At 40.7% G+C, this 9070-nt stretch overlaps 1 pseudogene; it reads left to right on the top strand.

The window, feature by feature from the left end:
• Positions 1-4613: 4613 nt before the first annotated feature.
• LOC129492163 (large ribosomal subunit protein uL10-like) lies at positions 4614-5605 on the top strand (annotated as a pseudogene).
• The last annotated feature ends 3465 nt before the right edge of the window (positions 5606-9070 follow it).

Here is a 9070-nt window from a genome sequence, read left to right as displayed (position 1 = left end):
TGGAAGCCAGGGATCCACTTAAGGAGGCAGTCTGTCCCTTAGCAGAGCTTGAGCGCTATCCTGGGAGATCTGCTGCTCTCTTCAGGGCCAGCAGGCAGAAATGTTTCGGTCTGCTGAAGCTGCACCCACAGCCACCCCTTCGCCCAGGTGCTCTGTCTCAAGGAGATGGCAGTTTTATCTGTAAGCCCCTGACTGGGTCTGCTGCCTGTCTTTTACACATGCCCTGCCCAGAGAGGAGGAATCTAGAGAGGCAGTCTGGTTACAGTGGTTTTGCTGAGCTGAGGTGGGTTCCACCCAGTTCGAACTTCTCAGCTGCTTTTTTTACACAAGGGGAAAACCACCTACTCAAGCCTCAGTAATGGTGAACACCTCTCCGCCTACCAAACTTGAGCATCCCAGGTCAACTTCAGGCTGCTGAGCTGGCAGCGAGAATTTCAAGCCAGTGGATCTTAGCTTCCTGGGCTCCATGGGGGTGAAACCCACTGAACAAGACCACTTGGTTTCCTGGCTTCAGCCCCCTTTCTAGGGGAGTGAACGGTTCTGTCTCGCTGACATTCCAGGTGCCACTGGGATACGAAAAAACTCCTGCAGCTAGCTCAGTGTCTGCCCAAATAGCTGCCCAGTTTTGTGCTTGAAACCCAGGGCCCTGGTGGTGTAGGCACCCGAGGGAACCTGCTGGTCTGCAGGTTGCAAAGACCATGGGCAAAGTGTAGTATCTGGGTCGATAGCACAGTTCCTCAGGGCACAGTCCCTCATGGCTTCCCTTGGCTAGTGGAGGGAAGTCCCCAGCCCCTTGCACTTCCTGGGTGAGGCAGTGCCCTACCCTGCTTCTGCTTGCCCTCTGTGGGCTCCATCCATTGTCTAACCAGTCCCAATGAGATGAACAGGATACCTCAGTTGGAAATGCAGAAATTACCTGCCTTCTACATTGGTCTTGCTGGGAGCTGCAGACTGCAGCTGTTCCTATTCAGCCATCTTGAAACTCCCGTTTTTAAAACCATCAGATCTCATGAGACTTATTCACTATCACAAGAACAGCATGAGAAAGACTTGCCCCCATGATTCAATTATCTCCTACCGGATCCCTCCCAGAACATGTAGAAATTCAAAATGAGATTTTGGTGGGAATACTGCCAAACCGTATCAGCAATACCATTCTGGTCATAGGAATGGGCAAAGATTTCATGACAAAGATGCCAAAAGCAATTGCAACAAAGCAAAAATTGGCAAATGGGATCTAATTAAACTAAAGAGCTCCTGCAGAGCAAAATAAACTATCAACAGAGTAAACAGACAACCTACAAATGGAAGAAAAATTTTGCAATCTATTTTCCTGACAAAGGTCTAATACACAGCATCTATAAAGAACTTCAACAAATTTATAAGAAAAAAGAAGGAATCCCATTAAAAAGTGGGCAAAGGACATGAACAGAAAGTTTTCAAAAGATGACATACATGCAGCAGCCAACAAGCATATAAAAAAAAGCTCAACATCATTATTATTACAGAAATAAAAATGAAAACCACAATGAGATACCATCTCACACCAGTCAGAATGGCTATTATTAAAAAGTCAAAAAATAACAAGTGCTAGCAAGGTTGCAGAAAAAAAGGAATGCTTTCACTGTTGGTGGGAGTGCAAATTAGTTTAACCATTGCGGAAGACAGTACGGTGATTCCTCAAAGACCTAAAAACAGAACTATCATTGGACCCAGCAATCCCATTGCTGGGTATGTACTCAAAGGGATAGAAATCATTGTTATTATAAAGACACATGCACATCTATGTTCATTGCAGCACTATTCACAATAGCAAAGACATAGAATCAACCTAAATGCCCATCAATGACAGATTGGATAAAGAAAATGTGGTACATATACACCGTGTAATACTATGCAGCCATAAAAAAGAAGAAGACCATGTCTTCTGCAGGAATACGGATGGAACTGGAATTCATTATCCTTAGCAAACTAATAGAGGAACAGAAGACCAAATATTGCATGTTCTCCTGTATAAGTGTGAGCTAAATGATGAGAACACATGGACACATAGAGGGGAAACAACAGACACTGGGGCCTACTGTAGGGTGGAGGGTGGGAGGAGGGAGAGGATCAGGGAAAATAACTAATAAGTACTAGGCCTAATACCTGGGTGATAAAATAATCTGTACAACAAACCCTCATGACACAAGTTTACCTATGTAACAAACCTGCGCTTGTACCCCTGAACTTAAAATAAAAGTTAGAAAAAAAGAGAAAAGAAAAACAGCACTGCTAAAGAGAAGGAAACTATTCTTATATACTTTGTGTGTGGCGGGGAGGTTGCTTGTTTTTTGTTTCTTTAAATATTTTTAGTTCATAAAATAAAGAAAAAATATATCTATATATTGGGACTCAGATTGTCACAGTGGAAAGAACAAAGCATAAGACAGACCTTGTTCAAACCCTGATTTTGTTGGTTACTAGTTAAGTCTTTGGTGATTCTCTTATCTTTACCTTCTCAGAAACTCAGGTTAGCCACAAATAAAATAATGACAATATATGTTGCTATTGTAAAGCTTAAAAGAAAATGTAAGTAAATCTCTGAGTATAGTGTCTGTGCCTATAATAGCCTCTCAATAAGTGCTGCTCCGTGTAGTATCTAATATGCCCCTCCTCTGACCATGCAGATGAAAAACCCCAAACTCTCCTTTGGTTTGCATTGTCTGGTGTTTGAGGGAAATGGAGGAAGACTGGAACAGGTGATGGGACTGTCTACTTTGCATTAAGGCAGAATTAAGAAATTGGCAATTACCCTCTGGGCTGTGGGACCTTAGCATGATGAAAAAAATGAACTTGGCTGGCATTCCTTTCCTCCTCTCATCTCCAAGAAGGTTTCACAAATGTACTGTACACCCTAACCAGCGGTGGGGCAGGAGCCATTTGGTAAACAAGGACTGAATGGCTAAACTATCCAGGCTTCAGATTGTGTGAGGCTGTGTCCATTTAGGATGGGCCATGTGGATGAGCTGGGAAACCAGCAACAAGCAGGTGGATCACACCGACACCATGAGACTCCACACAGCACAGTCACAGATGTGACATTGTCACATCAAGCCAGATGCTTGAGGGAATGGTTCACACCAGTAGAACTGGAAGGAAAAAAAATCATGCATGTAATCCAGTTCTTAAAAAGTTGTACTTGGGACTGTTGTGCTTGTAATCCCAGCACTCGGGGAGACTAAGGTGGGAGGATTGCTTGAGCCAGGAGTTTGAGATCAGCACAGGCAAAATAGGGAGACCCGGTCTCTACAAAAAATTTTTTTAAAATTAACGGGGCATGGTGGTACTTGCCTGTAGTCCCATCTATAGAAGGCTGAGGTGGGAGAATCACTTGAGCTGGGAAGGTCAAGGCTGCAGTGAGCCGTGATCACACAACTACACTCTGGCCTGGGCTACAGAAAGCGAACCTGCCAAAAAAAAAAAAAAAAAAAAAGGAAGGAAGAAAGAAAGAGAAATTGTCTTGAAAAAAAATAAATGTTGTGCTTGGGAAAAAGCTTATGATATACTATTAAGTAAAAGGGGGAAAAAGCTTAAAATGCAGTGTATGGATACAGTGTGTTCACGCATATATTTTTTTAATTGTATGTAACCCATAAATATTAATATTTAGGATATAATATATACACATTTGATATATATTAATATTATATATTATATAACATGTTATACATTATATAGTACATAATGTATATATTCATATGAAATAATATGTAATATACATTTGTGATATAATACAACATGTATTATAAAAGACAAGAAGGAAGTATGCCAGAAGATCAGCAATGGTAAACTTGAGGTTGTGAGATCTTGGAGTGACCTAATTTTTTTATGCTTTTCTATATTTTCCAAAACTTTCCCAATCATTATGTATCATTTTTATGTCAATATTTCATATCTTTCACTTTTCTATGTAAGAGTTTCCCAAGATCTCATGGAAATCCAAATCCTGGAAAAAGAATATAACCATCCCAAAGGCTAACAACTAATAAACAAACCAACCAAAATCCCATAAAATTCAGTTTTGGCCAGGAAAAAAAAATTAAAGTAATTATTCCGATAACCATTAAATAACCCCTAGGCTGCCATTGTTCCTTTCATCTCCCTACTCACAAGACACATTGATTTATGGGCTTTGGGTTTGGGTTTAGATATAGATCTTTAAGATTGTTTCTGGATGAGTCTGAAGATCAAGTCAGCAGAGTAATGAAAGACGGAACTCCAACTTATTTTTGTTATGCAGGTAGCTGATACTTTAAATTTAGTCTTTTATTTTGAATGCAAGTCTCAAGAAGAAGAAAGCAAAGAAAACTTTTCCTAATAAACATTTTGAAATGAGTTTAGAGAAGGTAGGCTCTTATTATCTGCTTTTAACTTCCTCCTTGAAAGAAATCCTGTTTATACTTAAGGATTTTAGGAGGGGCACCAAATTATTTATGGCTTTGTGGACAGCCTGTGAAAACAGGAATAATGTGTTTAAGTGATACCATCCTACTAGATACAATTAAAATAACATATTTGCTTCTCTCGCCAGGCGTCCTCGTGGAAGTGACATCGTCTTTAAACCCTGCATGGCAATCCCTGACATACCGCCGTGATGCCCAGGGAAGACAGGGTGACCTGGAAGTCCAACTACTTCCTTAAGATCATCCAACTATTGGATGATTATCCGAAATGTTTCATCATGGGAGCAGACAATGTGGGCTCCAAGCAGATGCAGCAGATCCGCATGTCCCTTCGCGGGAAGGCCATGGTGCTGATGGGCAAGAACACCATGATGCGCAAGGCCATCCGAGGGCACCTGGAAAACAACCCAGCTCTGGAGAAACTGCTGCCTCATATCTGGGGGAATGTGGGCTTTGCGTTCACCAAGGAGGACCTCACTGAGATCAGGGACATGTTGCTGGCCAATAAGGTGCCAGCTGCTGCCCGTGCTGGTGCCATTGCCCCATGTGAAGTCACTGTGCCAGCCCAGAACACTGGTCTCGGGCCCTAGAAGACCTCCTTTTTCCAGGCTTTAGGTATCACCACTAAAATCTCCAGGGGCACCATTGAAATCCTGAGTGATGTGCAGCTGATCAAGACGGGAGACAGAGTGGGAGCCAGCGAAGCCACGCTGCTGAACATGCTCAACATCTCCCCCTTCTCCTTTGGGCTGGTCATCCAGCAGGTGTTCGACAATGGCAGCATCTACAGCCCCGAAGTACTTGACATCACAGAGGAAACTCTGCATTCTTGCTTTCTGGAGGGTGTCCGCAACGTTGCCAGTGTCTGTCTGCAGATTGGCTACCCAACCGTTGCATCAGTACCCCATTCTATCATCAGTGGGTACAAACGAGTCCTGGCCTTGTCTGTGGAGACGGATTACACCTTCCCACTTGCTGAAAAGGTCAAGGCCTTCTTGGCTGATCCATCTGCCTTTGTGGCTGCTGCACCTGTGGCCGCTGCCACCACAGCTGCTCCTGCTGCTGCTGCAGCCCCAGCTAAGGCTGAAGCCAAGGAAGAGTCGGAGGAGTTGGACAAGGATATGGGATTTGGTCTCTTTGACTAATCACCAAAAAGCAACCAAGTTAGCCAGCTTTATCTGCAAAACAAGGAAATAAAGGCTTACTTCTTTAAAAATAAAATAAAATAAAATAAAATATTTTCTTTCCTGCTCAACTGAGCCAGCCAATGGTATTCAATAACTATAATACCTGAATGAAATTGTTAATCGGAATGATAACAAGTCTTAAATACTGGTGTAAATAGAAATTATTTGTTATATTACAAACTTCAGACCAACTCTATGAAGACTACAGTACTATTCCTTCAACTTTACAGACAAAAAACCAAGTTTATAGAGATTAAATCGCTTGCTTAAAACCCATAGCAGGGAAGTAAAACAGCCAGAAGTAAAACAGCCAGAAGTAAAACAGACGGCCAGGGCTGTCTGCCTGGGAAGCCCATGCCCCTAACCACTGGATTACATAGCTTTACCATTGTCAGCTGCTAGAAGCCAATTATCCAAAATGGCTTAAGTTGTCAGGTCAACCTTCCCACCTCTGGGTTTTTCCTCCCTTCCTCTACCATCTTCACTACTGACCTCCTACGCATGGCGATGATGACCAGGGAAAGTCTAGAATTATTGGAAAGTTTGACTCTCCTTAGGTCAGATGGATTGAGGTCAAAAAATAAACATCTTCTTTAAAGTATGTGTGTTTAGGACAAGATTTTAAATAAGCCAGGGGAAACTTGCTCTTTAAGATAATACTATAAATAAATCATTCATTTATAGGGCAATGGGTGTGGGTGTGTATGTGTGTGTATGTGTGTGTGTGTGTTTTAATCTGGGCAAACTTGGATTTCTTGATATTTATTTTGGATAGGTACATAGAATACACTTCTACAAAGAGCATGCCAGAATTGAGGAGTCAGAAAGTAGAGAATTAAGATTTTAAAAACATATTGGGTTTATTATAAAATTCAGAATATTTTAAAAGAAGAAGTGGAGGGAGAGAAAACTCAAATACTACCTACGAATAAAAAATTAGGAAAGATCCTTTAAAAGTCTTTATACAAAATGTGCAAGGAAATTTGAAAAATATGATTATTCTGAAAGGCATGAAGTGAATTATTCTATGTAGACAAATAAACAAGATAGTTATGGTGCACGGCACATCAAGACAGATATCTAGCCCACTAGTTCAATGACTTAGGGGTAAGAAAGATCGATGGGTTTCTGAGAAGTGGAGATCTGAATTCTAAGAATTCTTAGCATGGAAAACAGGCTGAATGGGTGATACTCAGTCATGGTTTACTAAATTATGTTAACCTTTTAATTCATAAGTATTTGTGAAATGTTTCCGCATAGATGTCACATTAATAAGAATAGTTTCATACAAGGCTCAGATTGATTTGTATTTTAATGTCTTTCTGGATTTTTGTCCATATTTAACAAATATGCATAATCAAACATAAGCACTTTAGACTAGACCATAATTACTGAATATTTTACTAATATCTGTGATTTTTAAAATATTACTCCCCCATAATAAGATGAAAAACTAACGGGTGCAAATACATATTCGCATGCTTTGAAAGTCAGTAGGTATATTTACCTTGAATTAATCAGTCTTGGGTTTTGCACATAGCATGTTTTATTAAAGGAAATAGCACCTGAGAGTACTGTAAGCTACCTAAGGGCAAGGACCATGCCTGTTTTGTTCACCTAGAAGCTGTGAATTTTAAGAGAATGGGCTTTAACACTAAACTGCCTGTGTCCTGCTGACGTTTTCTGAGAAAGTGCCCTTGGGCAAGTTATTCAGCCTCTCCTTGCTTTGATTCCTCATCTGTAAAATAGATGATGATTACTGAAGTACCCATGCATAAAAGTGTTGTGAGGGTTCAATGACTGACATGGAAAGCTCTGGGAAAAGGATGACACAAGTAAAGACTAGCTGTTCTTCTTCACGGCTGTATCCACCAGGCTCAGAGTAAATATTTGTTGTCTAAATAAATAAATGACAAAGAATCAATTCCTTTTATTTCTCTTTTGGATTTGTTAATGGGTATAAACTATAAGGCAATTCCATTGCCTATTCCATATTATACCTGATATAATAGGTACTCTTAACTGTCAAAAAGTATAAAAACATTATATCTATCAGAGCAAAAGAAGCCACATTAGGAAAGTCACATACCAGCATACATATTCTATCCATCACAATTGCAATCGTGTTTGTTTCTAATCAGATATCTTTAATAGCTTTTATACATAAGAAAAGGGGTCTGAGCTGGGTGTAGTGGCTCACACCTCTAATCCCAGCACTTTGGGAGGCCAAGGTGGGGCAGATTAGTTGAGCTCAGGAGTTCAAGACCAGCCTGGTCAACATTGTGAAACCCTGTCTCTACTAAAAATAGAAAAATTAGCCAGGTATGGGGGCACATGCCTGTAATCTCAGCTACTCAGGAGGCTGAAGCAGTAGAATCGCTTGAATCCAGGAGGCAGAGGTTGCAGTGAGCCAAGATCACACCACTGCACTCCAGCCTGGGCTACAGAGCCAGACCCTGTCTCAAAAAAAAAGGGGGAGGGGGTCTGAAATTAGTAGAATACTACAGAAAATGAAAAAGTGAGTAACAATAGAAAATTATGTCAAGACTAAACCAGATATTTAAAACTAAAAAGGAGAGGACTTGCGGGGGGACTTTGAATAGCTATTTGCCTGATTTAAATAAATACAAAAATCACAGAATTGACCCTCATTTTTAATTAGATAGATATAGCCAGTGAATACTCAAATTCACTGTGAAACCAGATAGTCATGAGCCACCCAGACTCAAATTATAACACTGTCTTAGTCTACTTGATCTGTTATAAGAAAATACCATAAACTAAGTAGCTTATAATAGAAATTCATTGCCTTAGTTCTGGAGACTGGGAAGTTCAAGATCAAAGCAGATTCTACATCTGGTGAGGAACTGTGTTCTGGCTGTAGGTGGCACCTTCTTGCTCTGTCCTCACATACTGGAAGGGACAAAAAGTATCCCTTGAGCCTCTTTTACATGAGCACAAATCTCATTATTAAGGGCTCCATCCCCAAAACTTAGCCACCTCCCAACGGTCCCATCTCCTAATATCATCACCTTGGGGGTAAGGATTTCAATATATGAGTTTGGGGGGACATAAACATTCGGACCACAGCAAACGTGAATATAATTTTGTTGAGTGTTAGATACATCTGTGTGTCCCGTTCTCTGGAAAATGTGGGCATCCTGTCTCCTGCTGCTCATAGTATCAGAATATTCAGAAAGTACAGTTTATAAATATCTCCAGGAGAGTTCAAATGGACCAAAATTCCAGAGACAACATTTTGTACCATTTCTCATTTTGTGCCATGAATTGCTAGCTTGAATTAATTAAAATACCAAATAGAGAAAAGCTGATGTGAATTCACAGTCTGGTAGAGTTGCCAGATAAAATACAAGACATCCAGTGAAATTTTGAAATGGCTCCGTTGTCTGGGTTAAATACCCGTGGTTCGTTGTCTCA

Source organism: Symphalangus syndactylus, chromosome 10, assembly GCF_028878055.3.
Source record: "Symphalangus syndactylus isolate Jambi chromosome 10, NHGRI_mSymSyn1-v2.1_pri, whole genome shotgun sequence".
Lineage (NCBI taxonomy): Eukaryota > Metazoa > Chordata > Mammalia > Primates > Hylobatidae > Symphalangus > Symphalangus syndactylus.
Note: the sequence above shows the minus strand (reverse complement) of the source record. Positions and strands in the feature narration are given on the sequence as shown.